This window comes from Muntiacus reevesi, chromosome 3 (genome assembly GCF_963930625.1).
Source record: "Muntiacus reevesi chromosome 3, mMunRee1.1, whole genome shotgun sequence".
NCBI classification, from domain to species: Eukaryota; Metazoa; Chordata; class Mammalia; order Artiodactyla; family Cervidae; genus Muntiacus; species Muntiacus reevesi.
The window spans coordinates 222390011-222415344 of record NC_089251.1 but is presented as its reverse complement, the minus strand read 5'-3'; the positions used below and the strand labels follow the sequence as shown (position 1 = coordinate 222415344).

At 36.3% G+C, this 25334-nt stretch overlaps 1 pseudogene; it reads right to left on the bottom strand.

The window, feature by feature from the left end:
* Nucleotides 1-23153: 23153 nt before the first annotated feature.
* LOC136163423 (translationally-controlled tumor protein-like) lies at nucleotides 23154-24352 on the bottom strand (annotated as a pseudogene).
* Nucleotides 24353-25334: the final 982 nt, after the last annotated feature.

Below are 25334 nucleotides of genomic sequence, written 5' to 3'. Positions count from 1 at the left end.
AATGAATTCTAAAGAATATCCAGAAAAGCATTTCCAAAACGGCAAAGTAAGGATTTCCAAAAAAAAAAAAAAAAAAAAAAAAACCAATAATTATTTTTCCATAGAGCAACAAGAAAACTGAAACAAATTGTCAAATCAACTGTCTCAGAACTCTGGAAATTAACCAAAGGCAGTCAGAATGATTCATTCAAGGAAAATGGCTAAACCTTGGTAAGAATAGAGAGTTTAATGTTGTTTTACCTTGAACTATCCAATCTTGCTCGTCCCAAATGCATGGTAGCATTGAAAACCAAAGCAAAGGTCCTGAGGCGCAAAGAAACCTGCTTGGAAAGTTTAAAGCCCAGCAAGAAGGCTGAAGGTGAGAAAGTGGGGCAAAAGATAGGAAGACTGCAGTGAGACCAGGGCTGAAACTAGAGGCCAGATTGTGCAGGATCTTGTAGGTCCTAATAAGTTTGGGTTTTATTTTGAGGTAATGAGGAACTATTAGAAGCTGTTGACTAGACAAGATGGTTTATGTGTTAATGAGATACTTTAAACTCTGCTCCCTTTGGAGTTCAGCTTAAACTTCAGCTTCCTCATTTTCTCACTTTTTCTCTCTCCTGAAGAAAGTTTCTTTTATGCATTAAGATATCTTTGTTTCCGACTATGGATCTAATCTAAGGAACTAGGAAGCCCGCCCCTGTGTGGTACATGAAAGGTTTTTAGTTGAGGGTTACAGAAGACTTCACTGTGCGTCTCATGTTCATGAAAAGAAATCCTATTTTTAAAACACACTTAGAAAACAAGACACACTCTTGGACTATCTTAAGCAGAGAAATAATTATTTACCAAATAGTTTAGTTTATGAAAGACAGGAAGGAGAAGATTATTCTCTCTCCTTCTGTTATTTACATTTAATAAGAAGGAGAAAGAACCAGTCCTGAAATATTTTATTGGCAGTCAGAAATTAAACAATGCCAATTCTTTATTATTTTCTGTATCCTTTTGTTAAAATACAAATTGAAAACAATTCTTTCTTTTTATTTTAAAACCTCTTATTCTTGAACAACAAACTTGAAGAACTGGAATTGAACAGGGCCGTGAAGAAGTTGGCAAGTAAGCAAACTAATGTTAATCCTTAATAAGTCGTATCAAGTATTCCATCTACTTGTTCCAACTTGGGATTATTTCATCAACAGTTTGTTGAATGTTTCTAATTAATTTCTGGAAATATCCAAATTTTACCTAACCTATAACTATCATTTCTTTTCAGTAAAGAGTTTTGGAGACATGCCATTGCCATGTCTGGTAAGCCTACCTCCTGTGGTAGCCCCTCGTTCTCATATTTGAATACAATTATATTAGAGAGCACAGATTAATTTGTCTTACATATTCAGAGCTAGTTTGGGGAGAAAATGTGATGCAAATTTATGTAAATTGGAATACATGTTTATGTAAAACAACATGTGATTATGCATCCCTACATTTACAAGAAAAATTCTGCTAGTCTTCTCTTAAAGTAGAGAAAATACAAATATACTCACAATCCCAGTTTGGACTAGGATTCTTGCTAGAATGGTTTGTCTGGCATGTGGAAAGGCTCTCGTGTGCCATGGCATTGGTTAAGGATTCTGTGTTTCCTTTGCTGAAACATGGTTTTCAGCTTGAGTTTCAGAGGATGTTGCCAATTTTATCTCCCCTTCTCTGCTTTTCTTTATTTCTGTGATGAAAGATTTTGATTTCCACTAAGTAATTCAAAATGATTTTGTGGGTTGTTACTCAATTTTATAAATAAACATACATTGGTTGAGGCCATTGCCTGTGCCTTTTTGTAATGAACTATTATAAAGAGAATGGCATATCCATCATCTTTGAAGACACTTGCTCTATTTGCCCTCTGTTTTTTTTTTTTTTTTCTTCTGCAACACATTGGAATAAAATTGCTTCATCCTGTTTGATGAGGGTGGCCACATATATAATATTTTACCTGAGCAAGGGCACCGTTGAGAGTAAACAGGGTGTAATTATTAATTATGCCAGTTTTAAGGTTTAAACTAGTACTGTTCCAGGAAAATTGGAGCATGCAATTACCCTAACTGTGGCTAATTCTTAATAGTTTTTTTTCTCTCTTCAGCAGCTTTATGTGACTGCTCCATTGTACAGCCAATCCTAATTTTTTGATCTCCCAAGGCTCACAATTTTTATCAATCAGATGTTCTTTAGAATTCTCAGATAAAAAATGTTCTTTACCTATCAATTGTTTTAACTATTAGTTCAACTTTTCCCAAATGATTCTTTTTCACTGCTGTTTGTCTTGGTGAAGAGGTAGAGATTTTTTTTTTTATTGGGTTTTATATTTCTGTTTCTCAGAGAGAGAAAGGGAGTAATTGAGAGACAAGCTCCCATCCTTAAAGAACCTCAGGCATTGTTTCTTTTCTTCACGAGTTCTGTCAATTACTTTCTTTTTAGGGGTTTGCATGTTGCCAAACTGAGAAAAATCTTACCTTCCAAGAAAGGCTTAAGGCTGAGATAGGCAAAAAGCATTGAAGGCTGCAATAATTAAATGCTGCTGCTGCTACTAAGTCGCTTCAGTCGTGTCCAACTCTGTGCGACCCCATAGACGGCAGTCCACCAGACATCCCCGTCCCTGGGATTCTCCAGGCAAGAACCCTGGTGTGAGCTACCATTTCCTTCTCCAATGCATGAAAATGAAAAGTGAAAGTGAAGCTTCTCAATCATGTCCAACTCTGAGACCCTATGGACTGCAGCCCACCAGGCTCCTCCATCCATGGGATTTTCCAGGCAAGAGTACTGAAGTGGGTTGCCATTGAGCTATTTTACTTGCTGAAGATCTTTCCATTCTACCAAATCTGATGATAGTTGAACTAAGATATCTTGAAAAAGGCAGAGAGTCATGTGAAATTTGTGAAAAGTTTCTTGGAAGAGACCATCACCCTAGCAACCTAGAGGTTTAGGTGATAGAAAATTAAACAAATTTTTGCAAAGTAAGTTATTTTCCACTGTTGATCAAGTATGAAAGGAAAAAAATTTTTTATAAATAGATCTCATATGGGAGAGAGAACATAGTGGGGACAGTTCCTATACTTTTGAGAGAATATGAGGTGGAGATTGGAGAAAATCTATACTGCTGAACAAGAGTCTGTGATTTCACAATTTAGTATTTTTGAAGTTTGGAGTTTTGCTAATATCAAATGGGGGAGAGTGATCATTTTCTTCAGATAATACACTCCAAGTTTGGAGGACCAAGTGAGACATTAAATGGAATATTTTAGATATCACATCAATGTAGGTAATACTTTTATAATGCCATGTATCTACATGGTCAGACTTAAAATTTCATTGAATGACTATTAAGTGATTAAGTGAAAGTATCAGTGGTCAATTCCATTTTCTTATAATTTTAGCAGATGGACATATTTTTAAATCTCTAATCTTCTAAAATACATTTATTTTAGAGAAAGGCAAATTAATCACTCTCAGGACCAGCAACTTCCTCTTGGAAGGTATTCTAGTCATGGTATTCTGTTGCTTCATATCCTTTTTAGAATAATGCAAAGTATGAATAAATATAAAAAATGGTTCTTGAAGGAAAGCCTAATAATTCAATGACTATATCAACTTGAAGCTAGAACAATGGATGAGAACTGAATAAATATTTGGGAACCTCCATACTGCTTATTTTTTCACAATGTATTGTTGAGAATTTCTAAAATGTAAATGATGGTTACAAGTTACACACAATGTCTAAAATCAATAGATGATCACAAAATAGCCATCAATATTGCAGGGATTTTAACTTTATTGTCCTTAATTTCTATATGTATCATTACTTTAATTGATCTATAGTTAATTTCAGTAATAAATAATATCCATTTATATGCATATATACACAGAACACTATGTATTTGCATATGTGTGTGTATGAATATATATTTGTAGCATTTTATATGTATATGTGTATGTGTGTTTATATATTTTTTCACATTATTAATTATGCATTCTATTAATTATGAAGTTCAGCTTCAGTCTGTATCTTCACATTTTTAGAGAACTTTCTGGATATCTTTACCCATGTTAAAGGACCAAGGTAAAATTTATTCTAACCCTACTATTCATCCTGTCTCTTTTTAAAAATTTTATAAAGGAAACTGCATAATTAAAGGACAATAGTTGCATTGAAAGCAATGACTGTTTCAGCAATGACTAAGGAAGTGTGTTACACACTCTCTTTATCCCCATTCTACCTCCCCCTTCATCTTGTCCAAGGCAAGGCTTTCCGCTAACTTTAACAGAATGTAGCTTGGGTTCAAAAACCTTAATAGAGACACTTTCTTGTTCTCAATTTGGGGATTCTTATATTCAAGACTGTCTGTAGAAAAAGAGAGACCTATGGTTGGACACATCTGAGTCTATTTACTCACCAGTTTAAAGATGAACAAGAAGGAATAAAACAGTATTTCCTCCCTCCAACCACCCATATGTTCATGCATACCGCACTGGACATAGGAATCAAAGACAGCAGGAATATGGATTATTGCCTCTAAGGCAGAGTAAGTAACCTTACATATTAGTAAAATGTAGCCCAACCAGTGCCTCAGGTGTCTACCAACCAGATTATCAGGTCTTTCTTTTTGGAGCAGGGGCTGGTGATAGATGCAAGTAGACGAACAGGCAATGCCCAGACCTCCATGGAAAAAACAGAAGTGGTAGTTCCCTCTGATTTACCTACTGTTTGTCTTATCATGCTAGTAGGTTTAAGGGATTATCTTGATCTCTATTACCTGTTCTTCAGGACAACTAAAAGTCTTTGAAAATTCTGATGTAACATATAAACATTGCCACTGATGTGGGTTCTTGAGAGTGTGATGACCTTAAAATCTGTATCACACAAACAAAATATTTAAGAAAATTTACCCCACTGTTGACAAGCTTCCAAAGGAGAGAGATGTTCAGAGGAAAACAGCTCCTCACTCTTCTCACTTCTCTTGGCTGATCACTATCCCCTGACCTATTTTGTATCTTCTTTCAGTACAAGGAGCCAAATAACTGGCATACCTGATGGCATCAGGTATGCTAGTCATTTAAGCCATTGTTAACTGTAAACCACGTTTCAGGATTGTAGAGACAAATCACATTCTAGCAATGAGTATCGCTCTTTATGGGCCTCCCCTGTCTTTGTTATGTGCTTACATGTGTGTACAGATGTGTACACACACATACTCACATGACAAAGACAATGCTTTCTGTATAATATACTATTCCTCTTTTATGCGGTGTGACTTGTGTATGTCAAAGATAGCATCCTATCTGAATTGCAGAAGCTTGTGAATTACTGATGTCCAATAAAGATAACCAAGAAGAAAAATGAGTAACTTAGAAACTATAGACCAAATAAAGACTGATCTAAACTGGATAAATAGTTGAGTAGTAGCCTATATTTGGAACTCTAACGTATGGCCTAACTTTTCAAAGTCTAAATCTAAGTAGAGATATAACCTTGATCAGTCCATCAGTTAGTTAGTGAAAACTAACGTTTACTAAGTATTCACTAATTGCCAGTTATTTGCTAAACATTTTGGAAGGCTTCATTTAATTTTCACACTGGTTAACCCTGCTATTATCATTTTGACTTTACATATAGAGGATACATTTTACATCTGAAAATTAGAGAAGTTAGAAACTTATTTGTATGAGGCAGAGTTTCCTTTGAACCCAAAACTAAACTCTTAACAATCTACTATCCTGTTTCTTCTGAGTCAATTTTTTTTTAAATTTTCTTCTATTGTTTTGTATACTCATCACAGATATATGGTGGTAGTGGTGGTTTAGTCATGCTAAATTGTGTTTGACTCTTGCAACACTATGGACTGCAGTACACCAGGCTCCTCTTTCCACGGGATTCTCCAGGTAAGAATACTGGAATGGGTTGCCATTTCCTTCTCCAGGGGATCTTCCTGAATCAGGGACTGAACCTACGTCTCTTGAATTTCCTGCATTGCAGGCAAATTCTTTATCAACTGAACCACCAGGAAAGTCCTCACAGACACATGAAACCTGATTGTTTTGAGGCATGGTTATCTATTTGCAGGTTGGCCAGCTGATTAAATCTAAAAAGCAGCATCTATTTTTTAAATATAATTTTTCATGTAAATTTATACATAAGTGTGTGTTCATAAATATATATATAGAGAGATGTTCTCAACTTACTCCTACAATTCAACTCAAGATCTGTTTTTAAGAAACAATACATAATGCTGAATAAAACAAACATTATATTGTTAGAGTCTAAGAGAATATAATGTTGAACAGTTGCTAGGCACAATGGGACAGTCTTATTCTCTCCCAATTTATTAAAGTAATGCCACTCATTTTTAAACTGTGCCAACTATTTCAGATGACTTTGAATACTGACTTGGTAAATGCTTTACTGAAATAGTCATTAAGTTCTCCCACTCCTGAGGCAACCAAATTTTTATCTCTCAAGATGAAGTAAAACTGATCTGAATGTTGCCCAAATCAGCATCTGAGAGGCAGGAGAAAGGTCACTCATGAATGGAGTCAAGTTCTGACGACTTTGCAAAAAAAGGAAGCAAGTCAAATTGTAAGTCATGCACTGCTGATTTAACGTGTGGGAACAAGAAAGACAGGAAGACGCTTAGAATGCTAGAGAAAGCTCTGTGCCTGCCAGTATCATAAAATTCCCTTTGTAATTCAAGAAACAAAGTCAAACTGTTGGAAATGATTCAGATTTGGCTGCAATAACTTTCTATTCAAACATCCTAAAGGGTTATCAGTGACTCTTTCCAGATTGGCATGATTTTGTAGCAACAGTTTTCCCTTAGGAAAGGTAAATTGATCACCTGGACTGGAAAATTAGGCAAATTCTTCAGTTTAGGAATATCTGGCTCTGTGTGTAGAAGAGTGGTGGGACTAGAGCATAAGGGTGTTCTGGCCTGGAAGGATAAGGGAAAGGCTCTGCCAAGGCAGTTTGTTCTTGGTGTGTGACTATTTATCTCCTCCTTGCTCTTGCCATTACCCTTTCACACTTGGGGCTGTCATCTCCCTCTACTTCAGTCCCTACTTGCTGTCTATGGCTGAACTTATTTTTAAACAGATTTTGTAAATGCATAGTGACAAAGGGAGGACTGAATCCCCACATAACTTATGTACTTGCTTCTTGGCATCCTCAGAAAAGGCTGGAGTGTCAGACAACCATTCTTCTAAAATTTGAGATTGCCAATGTCACTGTCATGAGAGTACAGTCCTGGATCCTCAAAGAGAATTGATTCATAATACCCCAGCCATGGGCTTCCCAGGTGGTGCAGGACTAAAGAATCTGCCTGCCAGTGCAAGAGACTCAAGAGAGTTGGGTTTGATCCCTGGGCTGGGAAGATCTCCTGGAGGAGGAAGTAGCAACCCACCCCATAACAGTATTCTTGCCCGAAAAATCCCACAGACAGAGGAGCCTGGCGGGCTACAGTCCAGGGGGGTGCAAAGAGTCAGACATGACTGCATTCACACACATACACCTAAACATAACTCGTATTCACTCTAGTTCCCATGCTTCATCCCTTCCTTCGTACTTATTGGCTCTTTGACTCTAGGATAACCTAAGACTTTAAGTACTTTCTTTGTTCAGCTGTGCCTTTTCATGGTAGCAACCTAAGTGTCTCACTGTGGCCATGACCCCTCATCTGTTTTAGTCTAGAAACTAGTACTGTTAACCTGTTTTTACTTTTTTTAAGTTTAACCCCCTACTCCACTCCTGTTTTAGATTTTTTAAAGTTATCTTTTAGTAATAAAAGCTTCTTCCTGAGCTATCTCATCACATAGCTATGGCAGAATACTGATTATACTTCTAGAATCCCTAGAAAATAGCTCATGCTTTAATTTTTTGATATATTTGAGTGAAAGGGTTCTAAAATGAGGAAGAATAACTGAGTGATAATTTTAAAAGTAGGTAATAATGAAAAGATTTTGTTTCTCTTTGTTAGTTTTATCCTATGATGAGAAAGCATGAAGAAATGGGTTCTTGTCCATTCATTTACTCATATATATCTTTACTGATCATCTATTACATTTATGTCTCAGGCACTATTTGAATAAGATTTTTAGTCTTTTTTTTAAACAAGAAAGAATTGATTGGCTATCAATGTGATCAGACATTGAAATTAAAAGAGAAAGGAAATAGGGTCTAAGTTATAGTAATTTTCAAGAAAGGATGATGCAATAGAAACAAATTAGGAGATTAGTTAAGTATATTTTTGTACAACTGTATACTGAAATATAGTATGTTATCATTATCCTAAAAGAGCAAGACTCCAAAGGGATTAAGAGAAAGCAACATTTTCCTTTTTCTCTATGTAAGCTAATTTTCCCCTATCCCTTGGATGAAATCCAGGAGTAGTTCATAATTTTTATGGTCACATTCTGATAATAAAATATGCTTTATTCACTTTTTAGATGCAATCTAATTTTAATAATTGAAATAGCCATTTCCACAGTCAAAACTCTGAACTACATTTAAAGATGCTTCTCTTCTGACATGCTGACTCTAGAAATTTCTGGTGGGAAACAGTGTGGTCTGCTCTCTCCTTGTTCAACATTCCCCCTCCCTTCTCCTAAGCCAAGACTTCTCAAATCCATCTAGGATTTGGGGAAGAGAGAAGTAAGGAGCAGAATTTACTTTATAGGTATTTTTATGATTTGGCATTGACATACTTTGAGATTAGTTGATGTTCAAAGCGGTCTCTTCCTTGTAACTTGTTTGGTGTTCATTGGACGTTGACCCTGGGGATCCCTGGGTAGTGTAGTTCTCAGATATGTGCACAGTAGTATCCTCCCAGCTCCTACCCCAATGGTACCTCTCATAGCCTCTTATTGTGAAGATTCCAAGAGATCTCTAGCCCAGTTCCTTCCTGCAGTATCCACTTGGGCCACCCTGTATCCTTACCATAGCATGGAGAATGTTGTTGCTCCCACTGTTACTTTTTTACCTTTGGACACAAACTTCTGCATTTATTCTTCTTAGGTGAGGTTCAAACAACAGTCCCTGTGCTCATTCACATTTCAGGAAATATGTATCAAATGCTCCAAGGTCCTTTCAAAGCCCTCTCACTTATTGTGATAGAAGGGGCACCTCTTTTCCTTTCCTTTATCAGGAAGCTAACTTAGAACTCAGCAACTTTCTCCAATAAAATATTCTCCTCTGGACTCTTTAACCTAGTTCTTTTTATATCCTTGTAAAAAATGCATATTCAACTCTAAATGGAACTGGTGGACAATTTGTTTTTCCTTCCTATGCTTTTCTACATTTTTCAAGTTTTCCTCAAATATCTATCTTTAAATATCCCCCAAATAAAGATTAATTAACATGAGTGTTGCATATTTTACATTCACTTGCACAAAAGCAGATATTAGCAGTTCCTCACTATAAGATATGTGATAACTTTACCTATTCATCTGACACAATCATATGTATTATGTCATGCTTTTTAAAATGTTTTAATATGATCCTAATGTGGCATGTTATTTGATCAATGATAGATTTTAAAAGATTTATAATTAGTGATTGGAAAATGGGATGAGATTTATTTTTCCTCAATTTTATAGTAGAATGAAAATCATGCTGGTTGAAATTTCCCCTTGCAAATTTTGAGACTGCTCTCACAAAAGAGTAAAATATTTGGAACCTTTAATTCTACTCTCCTTTGATTGAACAAGGGGGAACTCTGTAGCAATTACCTTATGAGTTCTAAGGATCACATTTGGGAGGCATGATTACAAAGATTGGGATAAGAATTTTATAAAACCTCAAGAAGGCATTGATTGATAAGTAAGAGACCTGCCATTTGAGATCTGTGTGAGAGGAACATGTCTCGGATGTACAGTTTCAGAGTGGGACGAGGGTGTGCAAGGATGAGTAACTGATTGCCCAGTTGCCTCCGGTCTCTTTCCCTTTTAGGGGCCTGTGTTATCTTAAGAGTATTATAGCTGACAGCTAGCATAAAAACAGGTCATCATTTACAAATGATTTCACAATCATTCATGTAACCAGGATTCTTTCTAATAAAAAAGGCTTATGTTGGCAAATTCAAACAGAACACAAGGCATTAGAAAATATTTAATGAAATAATCACCTTACAAAGAGTACTCTGAAGAAAAATATGGAGAAATCTCTGATGATTTTCCTGGGAAATTGTGTGCAGAGATCTAAGACTACCCAGGACAATTTATGATTTTAGTTAACAATGAAATTTGAATCTACCGTGTGGTGTATGTTTGTTTGTCATTCAAGGACACAAATCACTAAACTATGAAAAATGTTATCACAGTCGTTAGAATTTGGACATACCAAATGTAATATCATTAAATGTTTGCTTGTAATCCCTTTTGTTTTTGACTTACAAACAAGATGATTAGTTTTCAAACTTTGAACCTTAAACCAGCATGATCATCATCTGGGAACTAGTTAGAAGTGTAAATTCTGAGGTTCTATCCCAGATCTACTTAATTAGAAACTCTAGGAATAGAATCCAGAAATCTGTGTTTTAACAATCTGTCCCAGTGATTCTGACGAATCCTAAATATGAGAACCATTGAACTAGAAGAAACAGAGTTTAAAATATGTGTAGTAATTCACTCTGTCCTGGTTAAAGGACTTCGTCTGATTTTTGTGGATCTATCCAAGAAAAAGATATTCTTACCATAGAGGTGGAAGTAATTTATGAAAGATAAAAATAAATGTGCATTAGTTATGCAGCAGTGCAGGTATTAGTAGATTTGTAGTATGTTGTATAATCCAGTGTTTTAAGTCTAAAAAAATTCCCTTTACTTCAACTCTCCTTAGTTTTCAACTGTTGTAACAGCTGCTGATGTTCACCTCAAAGATCTACTTCTTTGAGGAATATTATGAATCTAGGTATGTTTTAATTACATTAAAACACTTTAGGTGAGAAAAACACGCTTGAGGGAATGAATTAGTATACTGAGTTTATGATCACAATGTGAGAATGAGACATGATTACAGATAAATTTTAAAAGGAGTAGAGGAAAATGTCTAGAACTTGTCTCCTTCAGAGAATCTTTCTATTTCTGGGACAAAACATCTATTCAGGCTAGTAGCTTAACCCGAGGCAAAGAAAGATGCAAGGTAAATGTGGTCATCCCATATGATAATTTGTTGTTCTTGTATAATTTGTTGTGTAATATGTTGTTGTATAAATGTTGTATAATACGTTGTTTAGTTGCCCAGTCATGTCGGATTCTTTGTGATCCCATGGACTGCAGTGCACCAGGCCTCCCTGTCCCTCACCATCTTCCAGTTTGCCAGAGTTCATGCTCATTGCATCAGTGATTCCATCCAGACCTTCCATCCTCTGATGCCCTCTTCTCCTGCCCTTGATCCTTCCTGGCATCAGGGAAATGAAAATATGTGTCTCTCATCATAAATTCCAAATATAGTGTTAAAGATCTGAGGAAGGAAAAAATAGGAACTGAAATAATATAAAATAGGAAATACAAAAGAAAAAAAATTATATAATAGGTACAACATTCTGGTGCTCTATAACAGTGTAAAAAGTATAAATTTGCTAAGAGAGGCTCAGATCTTGAAGATAAATTCATGAAAAAACCACATCATAGCTGACCATATTCCTTCAACCATCTTTCTGTTTTTCACCTCATGACTCCTGGTGTTCTGCTGTTCAAAATCAAGCCTAAGTGAAATGTGTAGCACCCAATAGACATATATCTTGCCTGACTGAGCTGCTTGAGAGGATGGAGGTTCTTGAGGTCCTAGGCAAGAATCAAGTCATCTCTGGGCCCCTAGTTCCCAGAGGCTGACAATAAAGGAGATGCATTGTTTTAGGATGGTTCTGATGGGTCCTCTCCGTGTTCCCATGGCCCCTAGGAGAACTGTTTGGCAGGTTAGAATAATACAAAATGGTAACACTGGTCAAGTTGGAGTGATGTTTGTAATAGTTTCCCTCATTCCTCACTGTCATTGATGGTGAAGAAGTACATACAGGACAAGAAACACTGAGGATTTTGTAGCGTTTTCAGATGATCAAGGAAGGGTATTACTGCTGTGTCTGAGAAAGTTCTAGCTTTTGTCCACTGGGCTGTACTACCATATGTCAGACTTTCTCCAATTTATTTGTTCAGCTTAGAAGTTCTTGGCCAGAAGCAGGATATATTGTTAATGATAAGCAGGGGAGTTGGTGTAGGAAATGGCAACCCATTCCAGTGTTCTTCTCCTGGAAAATTCCACGGGCAGAGGAGCTTGGTGTGGTGAGCTATAGTCTATGGGGTCACAAACAGTCAGACATGACTGAGTGACTGAACACACCTGCACACGAACAGGAGAGTTAGGCGCCATACAAACTGACCATACAAGATGGTTTGGAGCTTGGGAAAATGGTGTAAAATTTCTTTGCAAGGAGTAACTTCAGAGTGGGGTGATGGAAGCAGGACTGGAAGATTTAATAAGGATTATATATATATATATATATATATATATATAAAATACCATATAAGAAAGTACAAAAGGCTGGATGACTTAACAATTATATTTTTAATCCAGAGTGAGCCAGATTCAGGAATTTGAGACTGTATATGTATACAGTTTCCATATAACTTGGCAAATTCTGTCACTTGTACAGGGAATGGATTTTCTTCGGTGTGCCCAAAAATTGCTGCTTGGCAGTTTTTCTCTGGAGCCAAGTGGAAAAAAAGGTTCCTTTTGTTATTATTATTATTTTTGCTTTCCCACATAGAATCAATTTGTGGATTGCATAAACCGCAGGATATAATTCCACTATTTCAGCCAGAAACTTTCCCATCTGACCAAGACAATTGCAAATATGCTAAACTTGCTTTAATGAAAAGTCATTCTTTACATAGCTTACATCGACATAAGATGACAAGTCACTCACCAGATAAAAGCTTCTTTGTTTGAATCAAACAATAAGCCAGCTCTTCCACCAAAAAAAAAACCAAAAAAAACTGCCATTCTATTCTGTACTGAATGCATTTTCAACTAATGCTGTATTCAGGATCAAAACCAAAGGAGGCCCATCTGCTAGGAAGGCCAAAAGCTCATTTTGTGGCATGTCAGTCCAGTCTGTTATAGAAATAGTCACTCTAAAACTGTTTGCAATTTAAAAGTGCACACTGAGAATTATGTTAACCTCTATTGACCGACTTTTGTTAAATGCACCATTAAGAATCCAATTTACCCTGGCTTCCTCTAAAATGTTGTGCTCAGGGCATTCCAATAGGTACATTACGATGGTCAATTGTCATAGGCTAAAAGTCAGTACCTTGTTAGCTCAAATACACTAAGCATTTGTCCCTAATTTTAATAGGGGCCTCTCTTGCCCTGGAATTATGGGGGCACTGATGGAATATAACCTTATAAGATGATTTGAGGGGTGGCAGGCTGGATCCACGGGTAAACACTGATTGAGCAAGGCTAAGAAGCCCTAGATAGTGAACTCTGACATCACTCTTCACCAGTCTGGTTCTGCCTCTCCTGCTTAGAGTGAAAATTTGCAGAGGTTAGAACCTGAGTGTCAAGTCAAAATGAGATGATGAATTAGGTCAATTACTACATGGTAGACATGCCAGTCACACTAATGCTTAGTAAATATAGCACACTTTTAATTGTGCTTACTGACATTCACATTTATTTTCTTTTGTCATTTAAATCATCACAGGATTGTTAATCAAGTTGTCCCTTCACTGATTAACTCTTACATGACTTCACATTGAGTTCTGAAACACAGTACCGCCCTGAGGATGGCTTCCTCTCCCATGTAGAGGGCAGGTTTCCTGCAAGATCCACCAGCAAGGCCCCAACCATGCCCATTCCAGAAAGGCCTTGACCTCATCTCTAGTCAGGCAGGCATGGAGTCACTCAGGCAGGAGCCACTTGGTCGTTCTAACTCAGCCCTAGGACTAAGGGTAGAGGCATTGGATCAGGTATAATAAACTTTTTACTTTGCCTTATCTCTGATTTAAACCATTATTGGGTATCAATAGGCCTCCTGAAATCTTACAAGGAGAGGCAAATATAAATAAGAATCCCAACAAATTTAAGTATTTTTTAGTTTGCTGATAATCTATTTCTCTGCTCCAAACACAGATGTTTTGGAATTGTTGGCCTTGCTGTGCATCAGACACATGAATCTATGATCAGTTACATCTCTGTTAAAAGGTAATTTAAATATACTTGGAAGGGAAAAGATGGAAGATAGAAGGACTTGACATGAAAACACTAGAATCACAACTAACTGCTGAACTATCATTGACAAAAAAGACTGAAACCTACCAATAAATACATCCTACACCCAGTGACAAAGAAGGCATAACTAGGTGATAGGAGGGCACTTTCACAATATAAATCAAATCCCATACCCACTGGGTGGATGACCCACAAGCTAAAAATAGTTATATTGCAGAGGTTCTCCCACAAGATTAAGAGTTCCGAGCTCCAAGTCAGGCTCCCAAGCCTGGGAGTCTGGCACTAGGCCAAGGCACCCCAGAGCATTTGGCTTTGAAGGTCAGGCAGGTTTGATTACAGGAGCCCAACTTTCACTGCTATGAAAGTGCTGCACTCAATATGTCAGCAAATTTGGAAAACTCAGCAGTGGCCAGAGGACTGGTAAAGGTCTGTTTTCATTCCAATCCCAAAGAAAGGCAATGCCAAATAATGCTCAAACTGTCACACAATTGCACTCATCTCACATGCTAGTAAAGTAATGCTCAAAATTCTCCAAGCCAGGCTTCAGCAATACATGAACCATGAACTTCCAGATGTTCAAGCTGGATCTGGAAAAGGCAGAGGAACCAGAGATTAAATTGACAACATCCGCTGGATCATTGAAAAAGCGAGAGAGTTCCAGAGAAACATCTATTTCTGCTTTGTTGACTATGCCAAAGCTTTTGACTGTGTGGATCACAATAAACTGTGGAAAATTCTTCAAGAGATGGGAATACCAGACCACCTGACCTGCCTCCCAAGAAACCTTTATGCAGGTCAGGAAGCAACAATTAGAACCAGACATGGAACAACAGACTGGTTCCATATAGGAAAAGGAGTATGTCAAGGCTGTATATTGTCACCCTGCTTATTTAACTTATATGCAGAGTACATCATGAGAAACACTGGGCTGGCTGAAGCACAAGTTGGAATCAGGATCGCTGGGAGAAATATCAATAACCTCAGATATGCAGATACCACCGTTATGGCAGAAAGTGAAACACTAAAGAGCATCTTGATGAAAGTGAAAGAGGAGATTGAGAAAGTTGGCTTAAAGCTCAACATTCTAAACGCTGGGCTGGATGAAGCACGAGTTGGAATCAGGATTGCCGGGAGAAATATCAATAACCTCAGATATGCAGATACCACCGTTATGGCAGAAAGTGAAACACTAAAGAGCATCTTGATGAAAGTGAAAGAGGAGATTGAGAAAGTTGGCTTAAAGCTCAACATTCAGAAAACTAAGATCATGGCATCTGGTCCCATGACTTCATGGCAAATAGATGGGGAAACAGTGGAAACAGTGGCTGACTTTATTGTTGGGGTCTCCAAACTCACTGCAGATGGTGATTGCAGCCATGAAATTAAAAGACGCTTACTCGTTGGAAGGAAAGTTATGAGCAACCCAAACAGCATATTAAAAAGCAGAGACATTAGTTTGTGCACAAAGTTTCGTCTAGTGAAGGCTATGGTTTTTCCAGTAATGTATGGATGTGAGAGTTGGACTATAAAGAAAGCTGAGCACCAAAGAATTGATGCTTTTGAACTGTGGTGTTGGAGAAGACTCTTGAGAGTCTGGTTGCAAGGAGATCCAACCAGTCCATCCTAGGGGGGATCAGTCCTGGGTGTTCATTGGAAGAACTGATGTTGAAGCTTAACCTGCTATATACTTTGGCCACCTGATGCGAAGAGCTGACTCACTTGAAAAGATCCTTATGCTGGGAAAGATTGAGGGCAGGAGAAGGGGATGACAGAGGATGAGATAGTTGGATGGCGTCACTGACTCTATGGATGTGAGTTTGGGTAAACTCCAGGAGTTGGTGATGGACAGAGAGGCCTGGCGTGCTGCGGTTCATGGTGTCACAAAGAGTTGGACACGACTGAGCCACTGAACTGAACTGAACTGAATAGGACTAGGGGAAATAAGAGACTCGACTCTTGGAGAGTACACATTGAATCACTTTTTTGTACTCCTTAAACTAGTACAACATTGTAAATCAACTATACCCCAATATAAAACAAAAATTCTATTAAAAAATAAAAAAAAATTTAAAAATTACTTATGACTATTAAAATAATTGAGAACTAATTTGGATACTGTTTCAATAAGGCCATCTAGATTTTTAAAAAGTATCATATTTATTAAGATTATTTAACTTTTCTATTGCTAAACAGACCTAATTTGAATGCATTAGGACCAATCAACAAACATATCTTTTGTAATTTTATGGGTTGATGCTTATCCACAAGCATAAATCACCATTAACATTTAGAAAATGGTTTTATGGATTAAAATTTGATTTTGTTTTATGTGATCCCAAAAGTATGAGTTGTTTAGTAAATAAAATGTCATGAAAGAGCTCTAATTAAAAATATGAAATACTATTCCCCATCCTACTTTTCTAAAAAGCAAAAAAACTAATATCCATGCTCAACTCACACTTTTAATAAAGTGACTTTAGTTTACCAATGTGTACTTCTATAATATGGTAATTTTATCACTTTTAGATTTGCTTTCTATTTCATCTTTGCTATTTGTTTGTGTATTTTCTTTCTGATGGAGAATAATTTCTTCAACTTTGCTATATTTCAGTTTTTCTCATTTTGAAATATAAATAATAGTTTGTTAGATTAAAAATATATGGTCATCCTATGAAGAATACTTGGAAGTAAAAATTCTTTAAATGGTCAAGGAAAACAGTAAATATTAGTATATCTGAGATGCTATAAATAGTAACAAAACAATCAGCTCTTCTATAACTTACAACTTTATAACTGATGTACACAATGAAGTAACTGAGCCAATGGAAGTTTTGACAATTTAACATCTTCAATATAGCTTTGGTATTGGCATTTATTTTTAATTGTTTCATCATTAAAGATGATTAAACACAATACACATAATATATGCTACACATTTATTGAAATATTAACTATCCTATGCCTATCACTATCTTCCATAGTATTACATTCTATTGCTAAATAATTAGCTTAATCTTGTGTAATAAGTTTTTTTTTAAGTAAATCTTTGATCTCTCAAAATATATTTAATATGTTATTATCTTTTGGTATAAAACAATAAAAAGGAAATGGTGGATCTCTATTTCTGTTTAAACCTCCAAATAGGATTTTCATTACAGCACAAATGAAAATGCCAGCTAAAGAAATATAAAACTTAGATCTCTAGCTATTTGATCTCCCCTTATCACCCTCCTACAAAACATTTTCATTAACATAAAGGTTAGGTAAGTAAGTGTGACTTCATTGACAATTGCTGGATAGGAAAAATCTAAAGCCATTTCAACAATAATAAGGGATGAGAGTTCCTCTTCACTGCTAATTTCTTCACACTGTCTCTCTCTATACCAGAAGTACTTTATCTGCTTTTTCTAATGTAGTTTTGGGGTAATACATCACACTGAATTACTTAGTCCATGTGGTCACTTTTTAGCAACTGACAAGTAAGATTAGTAGTTGTATCTTTGTTAGAGTCTAGGTAATGGAAGTCACATTTATGTTGTAGTCGTGGCTATTGAATTTCAGTAATATAATTGTTTACATGGAAGAGATAGAAGAGTGTTTAAAGTGAATAAGTGTTGAAAATGTTGAAAGGCTTTGAATAAGGAGCCTTTCTTCAGTTTCTTTCAAGTTTCAAATTATGGTGCTCACATAATTCTGTTTTCAATTACTGTATGTATGTCTTTTAAGAAACAAGGCAATGTTTAATTAACTATACTCTAACTTCTTAGTGCTACTGTGACATGAAATTTTTTTCAGTGAGGCCTCTCTTGAATCTCATGTTACCAGTTTCAAAGGGGACTTTTTAGCTCTTGCCTTAATTATAGTCCAACTCTTCTGAGAAGTTTAATCATTATTCTTCTGTACACAATAAGTCATTTCTATCTGGAAGCTTTAAAATATACACATATGTATAATATTTATATTAATTCATTCATTTATTGTTAGATTTCAGAAATTATATTATTATGTGCCTAGGGAGACTTCGGAGAAGGCAGTGGCACCCCACTCCAGTCCTCTTGCCGGGAAAATCCCACGGACGGAGGAGCCTGGTAGGCTGCAGTCCGTGGGGTCGCAAAGAGTCGGACATTGACTGAGCGACTTCACTTTCACTTTTCACTTTCATGCCCTGGAGAAGGAAATGGCAACCCACTCCAGTGTTCTTGCCTGGAGAATCCCAGGGACGGGGGAGCCTGGTGGGCTGCCGTCTATGGGGTCGCCCAGAGTCAGACACGACTGAAGCAACAGCAGCAGCAGCAGCGAGACTTACTCCAAATGTATTGTGTTTGAATTTGGAATTTATAACTTTTGCTTTCTTACCAAGTTTGGAGAGTATTGCACCTTTATTTCTTCAAGAATTTTTCTGTCATTTTTTCTCATCTTTTTTGAGAACTTGAACTGCTTACAATGTCAGACTATTTGACTTTGTTCCATAGGTAATTATACTCTATTTAAAATTTGTTCTCTTATTCAGATCCATGTCTATTGATCTGTATTCAAGTTTCAATAACTCTTTACTCTGCGGTCTCTAACCTGTTATTAAGCCGATTGATTGACTCTTTTATTTCAGATGGTGTATGCTTTTGGCTCTAAGTTTTCCATTTGGTCCTTTTTCACATTTCTTATTTCTTTGTAATATTTCTTATCTGTTTACTCACTATGAGCATATTTTTCTTTACTTCATTGGTCACCACTAAAAAAAGCCACTCTAAAATCTTTGTTGAATAATTTAACCACATAGGTCACTTTAGGATTAACCGTTCTTTTCTTCAGAAGACTTCCCTAAGCCTAAGTGGGTTGAGTTAGGTTCCTCTCTTTTCTCTGAGTTCACGCTATACCTCTCTTTTATACAGTATATGAAATTAAAATAGTGTGTGTATGTGTCCATGTACTCAGATTGTAAACTATTCAAGGACAATAGCACTGTCTTTTTCATCTACATTTCTCTCAATTTCCAGCACAGTAATTGAAAAACAGTACATATTCAGTAAATGTTTGCTTAATTAAATGTAGGTCAGGGAGATTGTGTGGTTCATTATTCAGGTAGAACACAGTGAAAATCAAGAACTGGGTTTTGGGCCTCAGTTGTGTAATACAGAAACTACATTTGGTTAATATACCTAAAGTTGGCAAAGTTTGGGTAACCGATTTATGCTATCCAATTTATCATTATAAATTAATGCAGAAATTAAAGTTTACTGTTTGTTAAAATATAATGGTATAATAAATATACCTTTCTAATGATTAATGTATATAATCAAAGTCTTCTTTACAGAATATATAATTTCTGGTGTTATGCATCTGAGAAATAAATATAATCAAAATATTGTTTACTACAGTGAAATAAAGTTGGATATATAATGAGGATAATATATTTAAGGTGAATGAAAAGCCTTATAAATTGTCCCTACCCCTCGACCTGGTGTGATCTGAACTCAAGTAAACCCTCTACATGTTCCCCTTTGGACAGTTCTGGGTGAATATAGATACCCTTCCTTTTCAACTCACTCATTTTTTTCCCTCTAAAATCCTTGGAGACCATCTTTTAACTTAAATTTATTATTTCCTTGGATAGGTTACAAGTTTAAAAAATCTGCAGTGTATTTGTAAATCTTTCTGAGTTTATACACTGGTTTTGTTTGAATTTCAGTAAAACTCAGTTTTTATGTAGTTTCCCTTTCCCTAAGTTGATTTCAAGATAGTTAATTACTCTTATCCATTTATATTTACTATAATTAGCTTAGCCCTACAGCTAATATTATTTTATAGTTCTGCAGACATTTTCCTTTAGTCCTTAAAAAGCTACATAAATTCTTAACTAAGTGATAAACAACTTGCAGTTATATATTCAGGCTTCCATACAGCCATTCTCCTATCTAAAACCCACCCCATTATTTATTTATTAAGAGCCATTAAATTTTCTAGGTGAACCAAGAAGTTACAGCCCTGCCCACACAGTGCTTCTTGAAGCCTAATAAAGAAAACTGTTATTAAAAAAATAGCAAAATAGAAGTGTAATGACTGTTATAAGAAAAAGTTCAGGGACATTGAAAACACATATTAGCTAAATGAACTAAACAAGAACTCGAGGAAGTTTTCTTGAGAGAGTAGGATTAACTTGAATAATGGGAATAGCTGGAGTTAGCTATAAGAAGGGATTGGTAGGAGGAGATAGAGACTTTTTTTTTTTTTAAAACAGAAAGGAATTCCATTTATTTGGTGCAGAATATAAAGAGAATGATGGGAGATGAAATCAAAGAGAAGACCACATAGAGATATCTCTCTGAAAGATTCCTAAAAAATGTTTTTTAGAACTTAATCATCATTACACAGTAATTATTAATTTTTGATGCATGTGATTTTAAAGAGAGCTAGAAAGGGGTGTAATCCAACTATCCAAATAACATCTGTTGATATTAAAGAGAATTAATGAAGCTACAAGTGTCTATTAAGAAAATTTTACATGATACAAAAGCAATAAAAAATGACAGCTTTCATTCTCAATTTATTCACCACTAAATTTAAACACCACTTAAAATTTGTTGAGTTTCTTCCAGAATGAGGAATTGAAATATTTATCTATCTAATTATCTATCTATCTATATTTACCATTATATATTATCCTATTCTACTCAATACTAGTGTGCATTTATATTTAGTGTGTTATCATATATTTTAGATATTGTCTATATTAACATTCAGAATCATCTAATTCTTGTTAACAGGTTGTACATTACTCCATCATATGAATGTGCCAATAACTTATTGCCTCTCCATTTCAGACCTATTCTTCTATACTTCTTAATGATGCTAGGCCTAGAACTCCACAAACCATCTTTTCTTTTCCATGTGTGGCCCCACCTCTTTCCCTGACTCTGCCAATGGGGGTAGTAGAAGGAGAACAGAAGGCTGGAGGATGAAGTGTCCTCCCTGTTTTCTTTCTATTGCTATTTCCTTCTATTCCTATTCCTATTTGCTTTCTGTCCCATCTCCCTCTCCAGCATCACTTCTGTCTTTTGATAGTAACAGTTAATTTCAGTTGCAGCAGTTGAGTTCAAAATTGTCAGCTTACCAGCACACCCAGAACCGACCCATTTCTACCCACTTAGAGACACAATTACAACCTCAGGCAGGGACTTCTTAGAAATGCAGGAAGGATCACATTATAATTTTGTGGGCTCTGGGCCCTTATGCCTTTGGAGATCACTTCTACCATTAACAACTTTTTAAAACTATATTTTCTGATGGCATTAATAAAGAAAATATATTACTATTATTTATAAAAAATATTTCCATTAACCTAAAATTCACTCTTATTTTAAAACAAATCAAAACATTGTCATGGTTCCCTGAAAATATTTTGGGTCTAGGCACTGTGCCTACATTGCCTAATGGAAATGTGGCCATGGTTCTGTGAATCAGATCTACAAGGTTCTTCCTCCTAGCTTAGAAGCACCAGTATCAACCCAAAGGTGCTCAGAGCTCTAAGCCTCAGCTCCATGGATGCCCTTCCTCCAATTTGTTTTAAGAATTCTGACCTCTGTTGGCAGAGATCTCCACTGTGAATCTTAGAGGAGGTCACAATTCAACCCATAAAAAGTAGACTTATCAACACTTATTAAACCAGAATATTGATAGGTACTTTTGTTATTTTTAGGTTTGGCCATTACAAACATATTTTAATGAACATTTTTGAATACACATTTGGATAAATTCTTATAAGTGTAGCTTTTGCATTAATCTCTTAGGAGTGAAAGAGTAGGGTACCTTCATTTTTAATTTAGTTTTCATAACTATTGCCTTGTAGTATTCCTTAAAACTTCATATTCTTGCTCAAAATATATGGGTTTTCAAGCATTATCATCAAACTCTACATTTTGCTGATCTGATGTGTGAAATATGGTTATACATTTGTTTTGATTCTCATTTCTTTACTTATGAGCCAGGATACGCATTTGTGTTATATGCTTATTGTCTATTTAGATTTATTCTGAAGACTGCCTGTTTATATGTTTTGCTGGTTTTCCATTGAGAGTTTGCTTTCTCTAACTGATTTTTATGTCATAGATATCTGATTTCTTTAGCCATCTTCATATTTTCACATCAATTAGTTAGTTTATCATTATCTTTGGGTCTCAAGTTGGAAATAACCTTCAACATAAATTTTCCTGTGGTCTCTCCTACAAAAAGGTTGGCTCAGGAAACCCCTCCTAAACATAGGGCTTATTTATCCATATTTAAAGCTTATCAAACCTTTTTACTGAGAATTGAAATTGCTTTTTATTCTCTTGTCTTTCCACTGGGTTATAATCTTAAGATCAGAGATCTTGATTTGTTTATTGAAGCAGCCCAGGTAATTAACAGTGTCTGAATTTAAAATGTATTTAATAGAAATTTTTTTTTTCTTTTTTGGCTGGAGGAAGGAAGGAAGGAACGGGAAACAGTGAAAGTTCATATTAAGCCATAATCCTTATGGTTTTGAATTTGGAAACCATTGATTCAAAAGTTTTTGGAGATACTTTTCATATGTATAGTTCCAGTTCTTGAATTTAGTTGGCAAAGTTAATACACTGGTGGTGAGCAAAATGTAGTACTTTCCATCATAATGTGGATCATTTTTTGTTCAGAATTTTAAAAAATATTTTGATTATTTTTAAGGTGGAGACCATTCATGTTCCTCAAGGATATTTCATAATAGAGATTTGTTTACCTTCTCTTGTCAACAGAGACAATTCTGTATAGCACTTAAAAGCTTGGTTTTGGTCTTAATTCTACCATTTCTAGCTTTGTGACACTGTCCATGTTATTTATTTATTTATTGAGTTTAAGTGCGTTTTATTTTTAGACAACTTACATGACACGTTTTCTCAAAAACAATGCCTCCACTTCAAATAAATCAACGTTCAAAACAAATAAAGAGCTCGAGATGACATCAGTCCCATCTGTCTAAGTCCTGGTGTTGTGTGGATGAAAAGCAGTGGCCAGCCAGTTATGATGACAGGTGATTGATCCAAAGTAACTGCCAACTTTGTTAACATTTCTCCATCTCTAAACCATCCTTAAAGAAAATCCTATATGGGGTTACACCATCCTCACAGTAGTCCAGCAAAGCAACCGTGCCATCTGGATTCATGTTTTCACCAATAAAGAACTGATCGTTTTTGAACAGTGCTGCGATGAACGTTGGGGTGCACGTGTCTCTTTCAGATCTGGTTTCCTCCATGTGTATGCCCAGAAGTGGGATTGCTGGGTCATATGGCAGTTCTATTTCCAGTTTTTAAAGACATCTCCACACTGTTTTCCATAGCGACTGTGCTAGTTTGCGTTCCCACGAACAGTGTAAGAGGGTTCCCTTTTCTCCACACCCTCTCCATCATTTATTGCTTGTAGACTTTGGATAGCAGCCATTCTGACTGGTGTGAAGTGGTACCTCATTGTGGTTTTGATTTGCATTTCTCTGATAATGAGTGATGTTGAGCATCTTTTCATGTGTTTGTTAGCCATCTGTATGTCTTCTTTGGAGAAATGTCTCTTTAGTTCTTTGGCCCCTTTTTTGATTGGGTCATTTATTTTTCTGGAATTGAGCTGCAGGAGTTGCTTGTATATTTTGAAATTAGCAAGGATGTGCTTGATTTGTTCTGCACCCCCTGTCATAAAAGGTTTTACTCTTTCTGGTCTCTGTTCTTCAAGTTTCCCTTTGACTGACTTCATGTAATCTTTGATGTACTTCTTGTAGGCTTCTTTTGTGAAGCTGGTTTCCTGCAAGTGATGGTTCATGACAATATGGACACCAGTGATTACTGTGCTTTTGATACCTTTGCCCTCGGGGCCTTCAGCGAGGCATTTCCACCAATGAGCGAGTCATCGATGTTACCCTCTGTGCTACTGACCATCTTCCCCTCCACCTCCAGACACAGCCCGTCCGCGACCTCCCGGATCTTGTAGATGTCAGAGAACATCTCGTCATGGCTAATGAGGTCCCGGTAGATGATCATGATGGCAACTGGAGGGAGGCGACAGCGGCGCTGGCTTAGCAGGAGCCCGGAGCTCAGAGCGAGCGCAGTGCGGCCGGAGCGCTGAGGGGAGGGAGGAGCGGGCGGAAAAGCTGTCCTTGTTATTTAAATGGTCTGGTCCATAGTCTTGCCATCTGTAAAGTGAGGATGATATTATTATCTGTTGCATAGCATTGCTGGGAGAATGAAAATAGATGCCATCTATTAAACACTTGTAAAGCATCTGCCTACAATGCGGGAGACCTGGGTTCAATCCCTGGGTCAGGAAGATCCTCTGGAGAAGGAAATGGCAACCCACTCCAGTACTCTTGCCTGGAAAATCCCATCAACGGAGGATCGTGGTAGGCTACAGTCCATGGGGTCACAAAGAGTCAGACACGACTGAGTGACTTCACTTTCACTTTTCACAGTGCAAGTAAGACACTAGATATCATTATTATTAATACTGTTTTCCTTTCTTAGCAAGTTGGCGCTTCCTCAGAGTGTCGTGAATTGGAATATTTTCACTGACCTATTGTTTTTCAGGAATGGAAAGATAATGTATACTTTGATTGCTATGGATTAGTATTGACTACAACAGGCAGTTACAGTGTGAAAAAGAAACCTGCCTATCAGTTTGTGATGGAACAGAATTTAAGCTGTTATGTGTATGATCTCTGCCCTTATGCATCTGCATGTACTCTTATATACATATGTGCATAATTGGCTTAGTAACCTCAGGAAATTATGGTAGTTGAGACAGTTGTTTTCCCCCACTAAATATTCCCAACATTTTGTTTTATATTTTATTTCTTTCCCCTTCTAGGATGGTCCTGATATTCATTTTAACTTTGTTTAAGCTATATAAAAAGATTGTGAAATGTGATACTCATGGAACTGTGCCTTGAGCCACCATAGGATTGATTCTGGTTAAGTAGAAAAATGAAAGCAGAATTCTTAATTTGTTCTAGTGATGCTTGATTATTCAGGAGTCTATCTGAAATGGAATGCAATTTTTTGTGGTCAGTTTTGTGGTTGAAAGAAGAGGCAGCTGCCTCAAT